We start from the raw sequence: 19768 nt of genomic DNA, 5'->3' as shown, positions 1-19768 counted from the left end.
ATCATATTGAATGAATAAGCTAAAGAACACCACAAATCCAGACCAATAACACACACACACACACACACACACACACACAGCTTCAATATATTTTTTCTATTACAATGTTGGATCTGAAAAGCTAACCCCAAAAAGTGGGAGAATGTCCTTTATTTATAGGTATGTCTTATGGGCCTTGAACACAAATGCAAAGCCCTTTTGAATAAAGAAACCCTAAAATAGATAAGGTAGGACCGTACGGTCGTCAGTGCGAACGACAGAACGGTTTCCTGACATGTGGCAACATCACAACCGGTTAACCGGACCAACAGACACGCTTTTCTCATCTCGGGTCAACTGCATCCTGTACGATACCCCGGTATGAAGAAAAGATCGAACATGTTGGTGCTCACTTGGACTTACCTCCGGCTCCGGACTCACCGGTCATACATTGACCCGGTTTTTATCGTATACAAAACTATCACAAGTTCCTTTATAATCTGGAAAACTAAAGCACTAATAATGAAGAATTGAAAAGAAAAAAAAATATTGTATTAAGAGAGAATATAGTTATTGATTCATTAGTTATTAGTAAATTTTAATTTTGATCATTGTAAAGTATGACTCAATAGATTTAACATGTGCTTTTAAATTTGATCCGTTTTTATAAAAAAAAAATATGATATTGTTTGAACTATTTTTAGAAGTACATTATCCTCAAATATGGAGTGATAATGCAAGTTTAACATAACACATGATAATTAAACACTGAAATGGTTAATAACTTTAAAATTTTGTGGATATTCACAAATCACAACGAAGATATCAAAAGTGCGCATTTCATGTAATTAAAGATTAAATGTACTTAGTCAATATTATAAGATCAAAAATTAAATTTATCGATGATTAATTAAGACCCCATTTTGTCTGCCGCGGACACGCACATTACTCATCTTGGTCTTTTTGTTTTGCAAGTAGTCAATAAATTAATTATTACACTATCAATTAATATGCAATATAAGGTTTTCGAATTATTGCAACTTATACAAAATAATGTGATTTAACTATTTCGATAACTTCAAAATGATCAGCCTAATTATTAGAGAACCACTCAGAAAATAAGATTTATTGATAATGTACAATTTAAATAAGACTAATATATATACATGGAAATTATGATACACATTTGGATGCCACATCAGCATGATTCACATGGTTAACACATGGATATGCCATATCAGTGCCAACTAGGCGAGATCACACGAATTTGATGAACACAGTTTTTGGCGGAGTTGGTTAATTAAGTTATTTTAAAAAATGTTGCATTTCATTTTCTGAATTTCTGCAATTCTGTAATTTCCTTTAGTTTGATTAATTCAACAAGTATAAATAGGAGAAATGTAATAGAATTCACAACTTTGGACATGCTAATACATTGATTTCTCTGTCTCTCTAATTTCTATCCCAATCTTACTTCTCTTCTTCTCTTCTTCTCTCAATTCCTCTCTTCTCCTTACTCTTCTTCTATTTCTGTTCTTCAATTATGTCGATACCAGTTAATTGGTATCAATTGGTATTAGAGCTACTATTATTGCAACCAATAATGCCCCACGCAAGGAAGTCAAAACTGCTATGGAGAACCCATTCGCGATTGCAGAAGAGCAGTTCGAAGATCTCGCTGCTCAGCAGTTGGAGATTCGAGCAGCTATGGATCAAAAACACCAGGAAATGTGAGATGAAATGGATCATAGACAAGCTAAATTACTTTAAGTCGTTAATGCCCTGAATAACTCCATTGATAGAATTCACCTACACTAAAAAGCAAAGGAACCTGTATCTTCTTCGACTTCCAAGGATGCATACCATTTGTCTGGTATGGGTATATTAGGATATAATCCTTACTCTCATGGTAATATTCGTAGTCACAACTTGTTGTTTCCTCGATTTAATGGGGAAAATCTGAAAACCTGGTTATATAGAATCGAACAGTACCTCTCTGTGGATGATACACTTGTTAATCATAGAATTAAACTGGTAGTTATGAATTTGGAAGATGAGGCATTAGCCTGGCATCAATCATACTTGAAATATAGGAAAACATCTGTGTTGCCTAGTTGGGATGAATATTTGCTAGCATTAACTGAAAGATGATTTTGCTAATCCAATGATGGAGCTAAAACAACTGAGACAAACAGGAACATTGAGAGAATTCCAATTTGCATTTGACAGATTATTATCCCAATGTAATCTCGCTAAGGAACAGGCTATGTTTTGTTTCTTAGGAGGATTAAAAGAGGAATTGATTTGTACTATTTTGATGCATGAACCTCAGACCTTGTCCAAGGTATATAGACTTGCTAGGTTAGCAAAAGCAACTATGAATGCTAATGCTAGGAATCAGAAGTTGACTGGTGTGTTGTTACGGTTCGCATTTTGCAGGTGAGGTTAGCGCTCGGAAAGCTACTTCGAACTTGTTGGTGCTCTTTCGGACTTATTTTGAAAAAGAGTCACCACCTAATTTTTAGGAAATTAGGAAAACCAAAGGTGAAGGGTTTATTCAAATACAGTGAAAAAACCTTCATAATCCAAAGTTCTAGGTAAGGGTTCTGGTGATCACCTGGGGAAGGTGTTAGGCACCCCAGTATTAAGAATCTGTACTATGCGGTTGACCTTCGAATTCCATTGTGTGATTATTTGCATGAACTATTTATTTAGTGTTTATTTTCTGCGTAATAAAAAGATTGTCATTGCTTGCGTATCATTTGTTTTGAAAAAGCTTTGAATATATCCCCTTTATGTATAGGGTAGTTTAGGTTTGGATTTATAATATCCAGGTAAGAATAGGCTCCTTTTATGTATAATGATAATGTATTTTGTTTGTATAAATATCAAAAATGTTCGGGTGAATGTATATGTACGTATATATAGGTATATAAGACCTTTTTCTCGTTCATGTTTTAATCACACACTTTGTCTCAGGTCCATCCATATAGTGCGTTGGAACGCCTTGTCCTAAAACCTTGTATTTACGAACGTATTCCGCTCATTTTGAATAAGTCCGGCTTTATATAAAAAAAATGGTTGTTTTGTTACTCTTGAAACCGTCTATTCATATTTACATGAAAATGCTTATTTTTGTCTTTTAGGTGGGCTTGAGCCCAAAATCACCTTTCTTTCCTCCTTTCAAAATTAGATGGGGCCGTGGCCCAAAACAGTATATTTTCAAGTGGGATTTGGCCCATAATTACATAACTTTAGATTATCTTTGTCCAAAAACTTGCTCTAGCTTATGAAGTGGAATTCCTTGAAACTTGTTCGAATTGAAAAGAAATGTCGTATCATTTTTGCACTTTGAAATCCTTTTCTTTCGTTTAACTTGTCAAAATCATTTGTTGTTCTTTTCAAGTCTTGAAATCATTATGTTTAATCTGTGTTTCAAAAATCATTTAGGGATCTAAAGTCGACTAAACGGTATATGCACCGTTTTCCTAAGATGTATAGTTCACACAACAAGGATTCCACTATAATACAGTGTTTCTTACAAGTTTTGTACAAATACAATACAATCAATCATAAACTAAAACATGTAAATAAGAAACAAGTTAGGCTAAGGGCGTACCAAGCCCCTAGTTAACCATTTTTACCCATGGATGGGCCTTCAACACATTCTCGTACCTATTAGTTTCCCTTTAACGACTTAAGATTGTTCGTGTTTTGAAAGAATTGACCTGTTGGGCCTTGGCCCAATAGGTTTGGCTTCCACCCGGCCCAAGTAGCCATCAGTGGAGAGGTGGAAAGGAAATGAGAATCCGATTAGAAACAATACTACTGATCTTACCACAATTATATATACAACATGTATGTATAGATGTATAGAAAGTAAAATATGTGTACACGTATAGGATTTCTAGGTAATTGGGCCTGGCATCCCAAAGTTAAACCTAAGAAGAACCTACCCAAGCCCCTGCTTGTTTCCTGTTCTTGACTAAGTGAATTAGGCCAGCTTCTATATTGAATTGAAATGGGCCAGGCCCAAATTCGCACTAAGTCTTGCTTTGGACTAAGATTGAAGCTTAAAAATGTTCTATTCACTTTGTAATGCTATATGACTATCTTGCTCACATATACATCTGATATACCGACGATATACACATATGATATGTATATAAAGTGTATACCATTTGTATACCTCTTCTTTTTTTTCATTAACCTATGCATATTTTACGTATATCTGATCTTTAAAGCCCATCCCTTATGCCATGATTCAATTAGCCAACTAATTATCTTTCAAATTTCAAGGCAGTGACCAAACCTAAACTAAGGCCAATATAAGCTCAACCCAATCATGTATATACTGCGAAATGACCCATCCAGGCTCAACCCAAACTCCCATATCCCAATAGTTCACAAGGCAAACATAGGACCCTAAAAATAAACTCTTAAACTGTCCATAAATCTGGACAGTGTTAATCTACAAAGAGAGGTACACTTATCCAATGCATCAAGCCCAAGGCAAGGAAACCCAAAAGACAAAATCTATGAACTATCCCACCAAAAGACAGAGTGTAAGGTTCATCAATTCAAACAAAAACAGAGATAGCACAAGAAAGGAAGTCTTAAGCAAGTTCAGCTAACCATAGATAGCACAGGGGTGACACTTTGAGCCTTTACTCAAATTTAATAGGATAAAAGCATATGTACAGAAGAGAGATATGGAGCTCATGTGTGTTATTAGCTTAGATGAAATAAAAAGCCATGGTTTTCAGTTTTGACAGAACCTTAAAGGGAAAGTATGACACAAAAATAATTCCAATAAACCAAGTGATTTCCGTGTTTTAGCATTCACTTCAGGGCGATAATCTTACAGACAAGACTTCATCGTAACAAACCCCTTTCCTGCTTCCAAAAACTAACCATTTCAAATAGGTAGATTAAACCTTTAACCTTAACATCCTGCTTAGACATCAACTAATTCCTTTTAATATCCTCCCCCCTTTGTTTACTGATAAGAATTGAAAGGCTAGGGATGTGTACATAGTGAATATATGCCCCATAGACATGATAGGTCATACCATGGCACCCCTTATTTGGAAAGAAGTACTATGATCCAAGTTGTACTTGGTTCACACTTAACCCTCTCCCCAAGGTGCCTTTAAAAGGGATTCCTCACATCAGGTGACTTGTGAATCACATGTACACACTTAAACCTTTCCAAATATCATCACTACACCAAAGCCCCAAACACGTGCTTAACCAACCATGGCACAGACTTGCATGTTTTGGTTATTTCAACCTAGAGTTCTAATCATGAAGTGACTTTAAATCCTTTTACTCTATAACAACCTCAACAGGAAAATATACTCTTATCCTTAGATTAACTTTCACATATCAAGGTAGGACAGGGCCAGGAAAAACAACTTCAAATCACCAGGAGCATCTCTACCGGCTCCATTTTTTACCTAAGGCATCTCTTATTCCACATTTTTAGCTGTGACTTCAAGCAGTGACACAAACAGCTTACTAAAACAGTCCTAGACATATTCAGACCTAGATTTCCCCTTCTTTTCTTCCCTTTTTACCTTTTTTATCTTTGGAATTAGCAAATTATCATTAATGAGGCAGTGTAAGCTATATGATAGATTCCAGCTTCAGGACTACTGAAAGAAAAAACTAATTGGTCCATGTCTTGTCCTACTATAACTAAGTGAGGATATTCAAGGGTAAATCAGGCTCCAAGCATACTTAATCTCAATACAAGGATAGATCATTTAAGTCAGAACTGTATGTATTCAGATAAACAACCTTATACACAGAACTCAAAGCATTTTTTTTATTTATTCTCAAAATCTACTTAGTTTCGAACAAAGACCACTACCAGTTAGTTTTAATGTTTTTCCTAGTAGATTTAGGTGACTGCATTTAAAATAGGAGCAACTACTATCATTGAAATCTTTTTATTTCCCTTTTATGTCTTTTGACCTTTTGAGGCTAATTGATTAGTTTTGGGTAAGCATCTTTAACACAGATATCATATAAACATCTTACAAACAGTCTACCTTAACCTTCAATTTCATGCTTAAGGCCATTAAGGAACCCTAGCATCACAAAGTCTCAGTTTCAAACCAAATGAAGTGTCAAAAAAAATCTACAGTTCACTTTAATTGATCATTCAAAGTCATTTGGATCCATCTTAGCAATCAGAGACAAGATTTGAGTTTTAAAAGTTCTCTTTTTAGTTTCAGATTGGATAACTTCTTTAGGACTTCAAATCATGGATAAATTTTCAAAGACACAAGGTTGTGAGACAAACCACACCAAAACAGATTCCTTAAGAAGCAAATGCTCAGATTGACAGTTCTTAAAGAGGGATTTAGATGTCATGAAGCAGTCAGATTAACTCTCTATTTCAAGATAACAAAACAATATCTGAGGCTGTTAAGCTATGAACTTAAGCTATAGAGAGTGATACTACTATTTCATTTTTTCTAGCTCATAGTTAGCAGGGATTATTTACACACCTAAGTGGTAAACATAATCATCCCATCCTTTCCAACTTTAAACTTATGTCAAAACCTATGATTATTCCAAGTTACTTCACTTAAGGTAATTAATCATCAAGAGTTAGTCAAACTAGTCACAACAAATTCCTATTTAGAATATACTATAGAGATTCAGACTCAAACAAATGTACAAGCACATCAATGATCTAAATAGCCAAATAGTTACCAAAACACTATCAGGAGCCACTGAAACTAAACAGACTATTCAAGGATAAAGTTTAATGAGTCAACACTCAACATCACAACCAACAATTCTACACCTAAATTAACAGACATAATATCAAACTAAAGCAGATCATGAATAAGCTAAAAAAACACTAAAATGATAAGTAATTACCTTTTATTGTGCAGCCGAGACAAGAATGGATTTGGAGCCTTTTGTGCTTCCAATCTCGAAATCAACCACCAAAAAATAAGAACAAGGAATTAAACTTTTGAAACTAGACTCCACTTTAAAAGTTAAATCGAATTTTTCTTTTTAAACTGAAACCCTAATTTTTGAGTTTTAATCCTCAAGATCTGGGTCTACCTCCCATTTTTTTCCTTTTAAATGTGAGAATTGGGACGCTATTTATAGAGCCAAAAAATATTGAACCCAAGTCTTTAGATTCGATGAGGGATAAGTCCCATTTTCTGGAAATTTTTGTTCTAACAAGAAATAAACCACTAAGATCAACATAATAAAACAATGAACGACTCGATTTGAACCGGTCTCCCTCAATCCGAATCAATTAGTACTCGACCAATGGGAGTCATGTATTCAAAGCCACAAAACAGCAACGAAAATTAATGATCCACAGCATTTGACTGTAGAATTGATGAAAATAGAGGAAAGAGAAGAAAACAATACCGAGTTTGGGCATTGTTAGTTGAAAATGGGATGTTGCAATAAATATATTGCTTCATTTGGCCATGGCAAAAGCTGAAAGGACTGAGGACCTCTGCCATTTTTCCATTTCTGGCAAAGATGGTAGAGGAGAGAGAGAGGAGTTCGAGGCGGCGCTAGGGTTATCGAAACCTTAGCCGAAATTCGTATGAGAACCCCTTTTAGGGTCATTTGGCCTGTTAGATAAGGCTTAAATAGCCACCTTTATTGGGCCGGGTCAAGGTCATTTGGGCCTAGGCTCGACCAATTTTTTTTTTTTTAAAAAGGCCCGTTTAAATGTATATACACATAATGTATACATATACGTATATATGTGTATAAAGGGCAAAATGGGCAAATTAATACAATGGGAAAAACTAAAAGGGTTGATTATTAACCACAAGATTTCAAGTATAACCAAATTAATACATAATTAACTGATTAATCAATTTAAAATACGGCTAATTGTATAAGAACACTTAAATTGCTTAATACTTGTCAATTGAACCTTTGATAATTTAAACAATTAGTTTAATAATTGCTTAATTCATTTTCTCATTTAATTTGGACAAATGTTTATAATAAAATTTAGCAATTAATTTTAAATAATTTACAATATATATTTGCAATTATTTTGCTAAATAAAATAGCAAGATTATATTGGAATAATTTCTATAAAAACCATTTGAATTTATAAATGTGTATTCCACTCTGTTTGAGATTCAAGAACTTTAAATAATTAAAATAAATTATTGGAGTAAAAAATTAGGTGTCAACATGTGTCTAGTAGTGTTGTGAAAAGGGATAATCAAGCTCCTAGGTCTATCAATTCCAACTATCAACAGAATTCTAGGTTAGCTTTTCCTGCTGCTAATACCATCAGTAATCTTAGACCTAGAAGAACCATATCACCAGCTGAGATGCAAGCTAAAAGGGCTCAAGGCCTGTGCTTCTGGTGTGATGACAAATATATGCCTGGTCAGAAGTGCAACTAACCAAAGCAATGGTTTGTGCTGGAATTGGAACAAGGTGGATCAGAAGGGGTCCTAGAAGTGTTGGAACAACCAAAAGAGGAAAGGGAAATTGAGAAATGGCCAACTACAGAAATGAATACTCCCATGATTTCCTTTTGTGCATTGACTGGGTTTCAGGGAGCCCAGACTATACATATTGTTGTTTACAATGAGAAGAGGCCTATACATATTTTATTAGATGGAGGAAGTACTCATAACTTCATAGATGTCAAGGCTGTGAAGAAGTTGGGTTGTACAGTTATTCTAACACCACCAAGAAATGTCAGCTTGGGTAATAGTTCAGTAGAAGCAACTTCTGACTTAGTCAAGGACTTCAAATGGATGATGAATGGCACCACCTACTATCATGACTTGATAGTCTTCCTTGTAGGGAAGTATGATGTGGTTTTAGGAGCATTATGGATGAAAACCTTAGGCCCTATTACTATGGATTAAGCTAAGTTAACTATGACATTTTACCATCAGGGTAAAGATCATGTTCTAAAGGGCGTAAATGAAGAGTGCAAGCTGACTAGTTCCAAGTCTGTGAATAAGAAATGAAGACCTGATGCTCAATTTTTTATGCTGCAATTAATGCCTAAGAAATTTGAGGTTAAAGTACATCATCATTTTAACTCTTTGCATCTTCCACAAGTTATTGACACACCTAAAATATTGAGTAAACTTTTATCCAATATCAACAAATCTTTGCAGAACCAACTACTCTTCCTCCTCAGAGGGGAGTTTTTTTTATCACAGAATTCCCCTTCAGCCAGGAACTCAACCTGTCAATATAAGACTTTACAGGTATCATGTTATGATGAAAGACATCATAGAAAAGTTAGTGCAAGATATGCTGCACCAAGGCGTTATTCAACATATCAACAACCCATTTTCTTCTCCTGTGGTGTTAGTGGGCAAGAAGGATGGAAGTTTGAGATTGTGTGTAGATTATAGGGGGTTGAATCATTGCACTATCAAGAATAAGTTTCCAATACCAATTATTGATGATTTATTAGATGAGTTAACTAGTGCCACAATCTTTTCTAAGGTGGATTAAAGATCAGGTTACTATCAGATAAGGATGGTAGATGAAGATATTCAGAAAACTGCCTTTAAGACTCATATGGGTCACTATAAGTTTTTAGTCATTCCTTTTGGTCTTACTAATTCTCCATCAACATTTTAATGCTTAATGAATCATGTTTTTCAACAGCACCTTAGAAAATTTGTTCTTGTCTTCTTTGATGATATTCTCATTTATAGTGTGAACTTACAAGATCACGTTATTTATCTGCAAATGGTGTTTGATCTCATGGTGCATCACCAATTTCTAGCTAAGCACTCTAAGTGTGTTTTTGGGGTCCCTAAGGTTGAGTATTTAGGTCATTTTATCTCTGTTGCGGGTGTTTCTACTGATCCAAAAAAGTTAATAGCGGTATAAGATTAGCCAGTTCCAAAAACTCTCAAACAGCAAAGAGGGTTCCTTGGACAAGTTGGATAGCATAGGAAGTTTATTCAAGGCTATGGTTTCATCAGCAGACCCTTAACATATCTTAAGAAGGACAATTTTACATTGTTTGAGACTGCTGAAAAAGCTTTGCTGATCTTAAAGTTGCTCTCACAACTGCACCAGTATTAGCTCTACCTAATTATTCATTACCATTTGTAGTGGACTGATGCAAGTGGGAGTGGTATTGGAGCAGTGCTGGTGCAAGCTGGTCATCCTATTTCCTATATTAGTAAGGGGTTGTCTGTTTCCCATGCAACATGTTCTGTCTATGAGAAGGAACTTTTGGCATTGGTCTTTGCTGTCACTAAATGGTCTCATTATTTGTTGGGATAACATTTCATTGTCAACACTAATCAGAAGGCTTTAAAATACTTGTTAGAACAAAAACTACACACCGATTTTCAGATCAGGTGGTTGGCTAAGTTACTACCCTTTGATTTTGAAATTCGGTATAAAAAGGGCAAGGAAAATGTAGCTGTTGATTCCCTCTTAAGATTGCAAGGTGCTGAATTGATGCCCATGTTAGTTTCATTTGTTCATACTGACTTATGGGATGAAATCAAACTCAGTTGGACTACAGACCCTGATCTAGTTTCACTTATTACTTCTCTTCAACTTACACCACAAAATCATTTCAGTTGAATTAATGATCAGCTCAGAAGGAAGGGTAAATTAATTATTGGTGATAATAAGGATATTAGAACCAAGATTCTCACTCTATGGAATTCAACACCATCTGGTGGACACTCTGGTATTGATACAACTACAAGAAAGGTGCTTACTTATTTTTATTGGAAGGGCATTAGAAATGACACTGCTGACTTCATTCACAAGTGCACCACTTGTCAGAGGAACAAGTATGATACTTCTTACAGCCCTTGCCTGTTCTTGCTTTGCCTTGGTCTGATATAAGAATGGATTTTGTGGTAGGTCTTCCTAAATCTAAGGGCAAACCAGTGATCTGGGTGATTGTGGATAGGCATACAAAAGTTGGTCACTTTATTGCCTTATCACTCCCATATACTGCACAATTTTTGGTTCCTATTTTTCTTGACATCATTTTTTAAACTCCATGGTTTTCCCAACACTATCACTAATGACAGAGACCCTATCTTTGTCAATGTTTTTTGGAAGGAATTTCTTACTGCTCAAGGTGTTGTCTTACAGACTTTTACAACTTACCATCCACAGACAGATGGTCAAATTGAAGTTCTATATAGATGCCTAGAAATTTATCTCAGATGTTTCTGTGTTGATTCTCCTGCAGATTGGGTTCAATTCCTTTCTCTAGCTGAATGGTGGTATAACTCTAGTCCACATTCAGCTACTCAAACTTCTCCCTTTGAGTTGCTCTATGGTTATCCTCCCTCTCTTTACTTATCTTATATGCCTGGTGATGCTTCGGATGTTCTTATTGATGACATTCAACTTCTTAGGGAACTCAAATTTGATCTAGCTAAATTCCATCTTAGCAGAGCTCAGCAAAGAATGAGAGATCAGGCTAATGCTCATAGAACAGATAAACAATTTCAAATTGGAGACTGGTGTTTGTTAAGCTCCAACCATACATGCAATCATCTCTTTCTCAATGTCCTCACAATAAACTTTCTTCTAGATATTTTGTCCCTTATCCCATTGTGGAACGAATTGGTGTTGTTGCCTACAAGTTACTCCTTCCTCCTGAAGTTCTTATCCATCCTACTTTCCACATTTCCCAACTTAAATATTGTTTTGAAATTCCATCTGACATTATTCATCCTCCTATATGGGATCTATCCAGTTCTTTATGTTCTACCATTGAATTGATCTTGGATCGAAGGTTGATCAAAAAGGGCAATAAAGCAGTAGCTCAATTCTTGATCAAATGGACTGGTTTGGATGCTAGTTATGCTACTTGGGAGCTTGCTTCTTCCCTTCGTGTGAGGTTTCCTTCTTTCATCCTTGAGGACAAGGGTGTTGCTCCACAGGGGGTATTGATACACATTTGGATGACACATCAGCATGATTCACATGGAAAACACATGGATATGCCACATCAGTGCCAGCTAGGCGAGATCACACGAATTTGATGAACCCAGTTCTTGGCGAGAAAGTTGGTTAATTCGGTTATTTTCAAAATGTTTCTTTTCATTTTCTGAATTTCTGCATTTCTGTAATTTCCCTTAATTTGATTAATTCAGCAAGTATAAATAGGAGAAATGTAATAGAACTCACAACTTTGGGCATGCTAATACATCTCTCTCTCTCTCTCTCTCTCTCTCTCTCTCTCTCTCTCATTTCTATCCCTATCTTACTTCTCTTCTTCTCTCAAGGCTTCTCTCTCCTTACTCTTCTTCTATTTCTATTCTTCAATTCTGTCGGTACCAGTTAATTGGTATCAAATTATAACTCACGTAGTAACTTTTTGAGGAGCATGGGCAGGTCAAACGGGGAGCTAGCTACCAAACTCTTTTTTTCTTTTCTTTTTTGGTAAATAAGACACTTCATATTAAAATATACTCCTACTAGCTATTACCAAACTCTAGGAGCAAATATATGGAAAGAAAAGAAAAACTCTAGGCGCAAATATTGAATCTTATGCCGTCTTATAAATTTCAACACATCTTAGCTATTTTTCAACCTCAAAACATAAATAATATCATCCAAAATTCGGAAGTGATATATCTCGTTATAACACACTTTACATAGCATTTTTTTTATGAAGTTACATTCTTATAATAGTACTAAATTTACTTTGATTAAAAAATGAATAACATATTTCTATATGATTATTTTGAATATAACACACATACCATTTTTTAGGAAGTTCTTATAATAAAATAGTATAAAATTTACTTTCATTAAAAACTGAATAACATATTTCTATATGATAATTTTGACTACAAATTCCATTTGAACATTAACTAAAAAAACTAACAACTACCAAGTCTTAATCAATTTTAGATATTTTTTTCTCAAACTTTAAATTTTTCTTTAACATTCTCTCGTAATTAAAAGTTGTATATGTCCGATAACATATTCTTATATGATCATTTTGTCGTTCTAATTATTGATGTATTTCTCGCTAATACCTTTCATTAACTTTTCTTTAGAGCATTTCTGTCCAATTTGTTGAGAAACGAAATTCTTCCCCTTGTATCATAAATTCATTAAATTGTTTGGTCCTTTTAAACCTGCATTTTTGGTTTTGCTTATATTCAAATCTTTTACAATTAAAACGCTTGGATTTACTTTTATGCCAACAGTTCTTCTCAATATAATTATTTTTGGTTAAAGTTTGTGCAATATTTGCCTGCTTTATTTTTCTCTTAAATTTTGTTTCCAATTGAGAGGCATAATTGCGCGAAGTCAAATATCCTTAGCAGATTATTATACTCCATATACGCGGCGAATAAACCGAGTCATTCTAATCAAGCATGTAAAAACTTTTTCACATTCTTAAAACTTTATTTTTTAAAAATAATTAAATAAATATTAGCATGCTCCTTTAAGACATGAGCCTAAAACAATGGTCAAACTACATTATACCTTTTAATTTTTAATTAAATTATAATAAAAATGACTCCCTTAATTCATACTGCTGAGCCATTAGTCATTGGATTTATCTATCACAGATCTAATATCTAAAAATAGCAGAGAAACCAATATGAGCTCGAAGCTTCGTTCGTAACTCTTGGAACTTCTTCGTAGTGACTCTCTTACATGCCTCATATCAGAGAGAATCTCAAAGCGGTTCTAGTCATTATATTCCGTCCATATCCCAATTCCAATCATTTAATATCACTTTGGTTTCATTGACATAACATATTTCGTTTCTAGTCTATCTCTTTCTATTTCTTTTCTATATATGGAAAGTTTAAAAATCATCATGTAATATCCAGAAATTGCAATAGAAAAGAAATAAGGGAGATTTGTGATGATTTTCAATGTTTTAAAAGGTGTGACCGTGGGGTGAGGCATTTTACTTTTTTCGAGATGAGGCGTAAGCCTCATGATATTTGATTTTTAATATTTTATAAAAAATTAAAAAGATAAACCTATAAATTAAAAAGAAGTAATATTACATAAAAATTGTAGAAAATCATGAAATTAGTGAGAAGTGTGTGTGTATGTGTGTAACATGTACATCAACAAAAGAAACTTTTTCATGCGTGAAAATTTGAAAAACAAAAAGACATACTATGCTGAGCTAACAATTTGGAAAAAAACTCATAAACTTATGAGTTTTCAGTTATAGAATTTAATATGAAATGAATTTTGAGTATTTAAGTATTAACAAACGGCTTATTTAGCAATTCAGTTTCAATTTGAGAAAGTTCTTTAAGGCGTAGATGTTCGGAAGGTTAGGACTTACGTTCCATGATACTTGTGCCCCATTATTCTTCCTCGGTGTGTTTTTAGTGAGCCTTGCTCACGGTGCTCCCTCCGACACTCACCAAAAATATGCTTTGGAAACAACGATAACAATATGTGAGGTGGTTTTAATTTGGAGTAATTTGCTCATAAGATCGATAACATTAGTACAATTTCTCAACGATAAGATCAATAATAATTCTTTGATTATTTAGTTTTGGTGTTAACCACTGTTGGAATTAATCCTACCTTTTATCCCTTTGTGTAATGCAAAGAATATAGATAGTTCAAGATGATTAATTCTTGTAACAGTCACTTTAATTCCTTTTAATGGCTGAGTTAATTTCAAATAAAGGTATGTGAACATTTTGTGATCTTTACAAGTTAGTGAATCATGCCAGCATGTTCCTCAATTTAGAAATTAAGTTAAAATGACAATCCTGTCAAGTCAAAAGCAAGTCATGTTGAAAAAGATGGTATTATGGTTGTGATCATTTCAAGTGAATCTTATGACAAATGCGAGAAATTGGGTGTTAGACTTTGGTATTGTTGCGCGCATTTTTGCTAACTAAAATTATTTTGTATTATACACCCAAGTTGAAGGAGAAGAATTTATTTAGTTTAGTGATTCAAGAATTACTCAAGTTCTTGAGAAAAAAAATTATTTGTCAAACTCACCTGAAAAAAAATATTGGCTTTAACTGGGGTGTTAGATATTCCTAATATTTGAACTAATTTGGTTAATGTGGAATTATTAGGAAATGTTGGAGTAAAGATTTCTTTTGAAAATATATGATTATTTTAATTAAGGAAATCTCTTTGTTGGCAAATGATATTGTAACCATGATTTAGTTGTGGTAAATATTTTTAGTCATGAATGAAAATGCTAGTAACTTGGTTGATTGATTTCTTTGAAATGCTAGGATTTTCAAAATATTTATCCTTTAAAGAGTGAATTATTTTTTTAATGTCTCTTGTGAAGGATGTATAATAACTGAAAATGTGAATTTATCTAGTCTTTAAGAGATCATTAATAATGAAAAGTACTACCAGTTCTGCTTATATAGTTGACTTTATTGATTTATGACATGGAAAGTTATGTCATGTTAGTATTGCTTCTACTAAAAGACTTAGAAATATGAATTTAATTCCTGCATTGAATGTTGATGAATTTTCTAAGTGTCAATTTGTGTTGAAGCAAAACATAGCAAAAGCCTTTTAAGTTGTTAGTAAAAAAAAAAAAAAAAAAGAATTTGTTGAACTAGTGAATTCAGACTTAGCTGATTTCAAGGACACAATTAGTAGAGGTGGAAAGATATATTACATCTCTTTTGTGGATGTCAAGGTGATGAAGAGTTGAAAAATCAACAAATATCAAGGTAGAAGTTCTCTACAAGCCCTGTTGTGAATTAAAAAGGTAAAGTACTTTTCTACCTATCAAATTCAAGAGATGAAAAGGTAAAATTATCTTTTACCTAAAACTTCTTCATTAATGTGTGATATATTTTTATAAGTATAAAATTTTATTCTCAAAATAGTGGAAAATGAGGAAAAATATTCATCATAAAAAATGTGATTTGCATTTTAGAGAATGCTTTAAAAAGAGTGTTGCAGGTGCATATATTAGTCCTAAAATAACTCACATGTTATTATTTGCATATGATGATTTTTATCTCCAATATTGGCAGATGTGCCATTGTAGGGGAACAAGCTACACTAAAAAAAAAATCATTGTGACTCACACGAGGCAATTGAAATTGCTAAGAGTAGTGTGTATAAACTGAAAAAAGACACATATGCGTTAGACATGATGTTGTCAAGCAATTGTTGAAGCTTGAAATTTATAAGGTCCGAGAGAAATTTGGCGAATCCTGTAACCAAAAATTTGGCAAAGAGAATAATTTTCGAAACATCGAGGGGTATAGGGCTAAAGCCCATGGATTGAGGTAATATGGTGGATACCCGTTTTTGGTCAAACGAAGCCATATAGGCTGTCAATATACACTACATATCCTATCCCTATGACGTGTGGTAGTGTTTTGTAAGGTTGAGTTTTACTCTTAATACATATCCTGTTGTGGGGGTGCGTTTGAAACGCACTTGATGGATTTACTTGAGTTTTACTCTTAATATTTCCATAACCTACTGTGGTGGTGCTATTGAGAAGCACTTAATGGATTTACCAATAAATATGAGAAGGTTGAGCTTATTCTGCTCTTAATGATTCCATAGCCTTAAGGTGGTCTATTTGAGATAGACTTGATGGAATCACCTACGTGAGTGTAAAGGTGTGGCCGCCTTTTATGAAAAACTTAGGTTGTTTTTCTAAAGCATTCATGAGACCTGAGGTTTGGTGCATGACCATAAAAGCACTGTGTTAGTATTGCGGAGTTTTGCAAAAAAAAATAAGGATATGGTATGTGTTGTGGGGGTCTCAACTTATGTCCATTCAGTTCAAGAGTACTTCACTTTGTGGATATTAGTTGTTGCCTCATTTCACCACGTGTAAATTCAAATTGAAAGATATTGACACTTAAGTACATGTTCCTTATTTTTGCCCAGAATTTGTTCTCACTCTCTATCTTTGCATTAGTGGGGGATTGTTGGAATTAATCCTACCTTTTATCCTTTTGTCTAATGCAAAGAATATAGATAGTTCAAGATGATTAATTCTTGTAACGGTCACTTTAATTCCTTTTAATGGCTGAGTTAATTTGTGATATGAATTCTGCCTTTACTCACCATTAATCCTCATTAATCTCCTCTTTGTAACATCTTTGGCAATCTCGTATATAAGCAGTGTCTCTGATGAACATAAAATACATAGAAAATCATCTCTTCTTTTTCCTTGAAAGTTCTTTTCCTTCCAACTTATGGGCAGTTCAATTTGTGCAAACTCCAAACTTCCAGCTACTAGTGCAAGTATTTGGAAGTGCTGTGGAATCTTGGGGTGCGACCGGGCTAAATGATTTGCACCGTAGTTGGTCCGAAATCGCTTTCAAGGCAGTGGCTCGCCACAACGCAACGGTGATCCAATAAGTTGATTCTATCCTTCTATTTGTTTGCTGATTAATACTGTTAATATTTTCAACAACGACATCTTTTCTAATCTTATGACTATTGCCTTCTTCGATTGGTGTGAGAACTCAATCTCTTGTGCCTCATTGTCATTCCAAAGAGACACAAGCCAAATTGCAAAATAATGTTCGATCATAAATATCTTTGACTTTGTGTTGGTGTTGGTGTCAACCTAGTTACTTTTCACTTTCTTTCAGCAATACTAGAAAAAAAAAAGATAAAGAAACTGGGAAGAATAAACTTATGGTAACAAAAAAGTCTCCTAATTAGAAATGGTGACAAGTTTGACCAGCCAAGGTCAAACTTGTCTTAAAAATGTGATTAACTTAAGTTGGGACAGAATTATAATTTTTAAAACTTATAATCTTTTAAAAAATACACAAAAGCCCATACACATTATACAAAAACTTCTTCCAACCCACACACATTATACAAACACTTCTTCCAACCCACACACATTATACAAAAACATCTTCCAACCCACTTCCCCCCAAAACCCCAACTACTTTTTCATTTTATTTCAAAAAAAAAAGGTAGTTCCTCAGTTCCTCCCTCTCCATTGCTGCTGCAAAAATCGACGACCGGCGACCACCATTGTTGCTGCTCGTTCCTCTCTCTCCATTGCTACTGCTGCTGCTCATTTCTCTCTCTCTCCAGTGTTGTTGCTTCTCTATTCATTCTCAGGTAAACTTTTTTTTTCACTTGGTTCAAAAGTTAGGGTTTTGAAATCAGAGTGTGAAAATGATGATTTTGGTTAGAGAAGATGAAGAAGAGCATGGGTTTGTCTTGAATGTTGTTTGTTTTGTAGTAGTTTCGTGTATTTGTTGCACTTGTTGGGGTTTGTGAGTTTGTAAATAGTGGTTGGGGTTGTGAAATTATGGTTTTTGGTGCCGTTTTTGTTCTTGTTCTCCTTATTGTTTAAAAAAAAAAGGCTTGCAATTTTGTTGATGTTTTCCAACAACTGAGGTTACCTGTTGCAGCAAATTCAGCACTTGTTTGACAATTGGAAACATCTGCTGAGGTTGCATGGTTTGGTGTATTTTGTTTAAGTTGTGAGTGAAATTTGTGATGGTTGTGTGTTTGTAGTGAAATATAGATGTTTTGTAGTTAAATTTAGATGTTTTTGCTGTTGTTGTTATTGTGGTGGTGGTGGTTGTTATTGTTGTTGTTGTTGCTATTGCAGCAAATTCAGCACTTGTTTGACAGTTGCAAACATCTGCTGAGCTTGCATGGTTAAAAAAACCCTATTTGGTATATTTTGTTTAAGTTGTGAGTGAGATTTGTGATGGTTGTGTGTTTGTAGTGAAATATAGATGTTTTGTAGTTACATTTAGATGTTTTGGCTGTTGTTGTTGCTGTCATGCTATGGTTTAGGAAACGTTTTGATTTTATCCAGCAGCTGCTGGATAAAATCAAAACAATTATAGAGGTTTTTGCAGCAACTGAAGCGGTTGTTGCAGCATATTAACAAGCTGTTGTAAAAAATAAAAACAGTTGCTAAGCTGTTGCTACTATTTTTCTATTTCCAACAGCTTAAGATTCTGCTGGCACAAGTAATAAGTTGTTGCAACAACTTCATATTTTGTTGCAACATATTCTTAATCTGTTGCAACAACTGATTACTTGTTGCAACATATTCCTTTTTCCTTTTTACTTTGAATGTCGCACTAATCAATTAAAATTGTTTTTCTATCTCTTGTGTGTAGATAAAATGGCTCCAGTTAAAAGAAAAGGAGAGAAACCAACTGAGGGAGAAAGTAGTAAAAGAACCAAGGTGCAAACACCATTAGATAAACTTGTGACTGATATTTGTCAATCAACAAATGAGGAAAGAGTTAGTGAAACTGGGGCTTCAGAAAGAGAGGAAACCCACGAAACCTCTGTTGGGCATGAAAAAGAAAGTGATAAAAATGAACAAAGTGAAGAAACTAGAGAAGAAAGTGAAAAGATGATGAAAAATCTGCTGAAGGAGATGAAGAAAATGCTGAAGGAGATAAAGAAGGAGATAAAGAGGATGAAGGAGGTGAATAAGATGCAGAAACTGAAAATGGTAATGAAGAAGAAGAAGAAGAAGAAGAAGAAGAAGAAGAAGAAGAAGAAGAAGAAGAAGAAGAAGAAGAAGAAGAAGAAGAAGAAGAAGAAGAAGAAGAAGAAGAATCAACAGATCAGACCTTGGCCGAGTTAAGAAGAAAAAGGAAACATAATGTGGATGCCAATCTTGTTGAGTCTTCTAGTATTGCCACAGATCCCAATAGACCTTCCATTGACGAGTTCGTCAAGAGTTTCAGCATTGAAAGTACGGCGTGACGATGCCGCTGAATGGAAATAATGATTTGTCCGGTGATTTTGTGGTTAGATCAAGCATGGGCAAGGGCTTTGACACCTTCAGGGGCATTCTGCGGCAGCA

This window comes from Lycium barbarum, chromosome 7, assembly GCF_019175385.1.
Source record: "Lycium barbarum isolate Lr01 chromosome 7, ASM1917538v2, whole genome shotgun sequence".
Taxonomy (NCBI): domain Eukaryota; kingdom Viridiplantae; phylum Streptophyta; class Magnoliopsida; order Solanales; family Solanaceae; genus Lycium; species Lycium barbarum.
The sequence above is the reverse complement of the archived record's forward strand: the minus strand, read 5'-3'. Positions refer to the sequence as shown.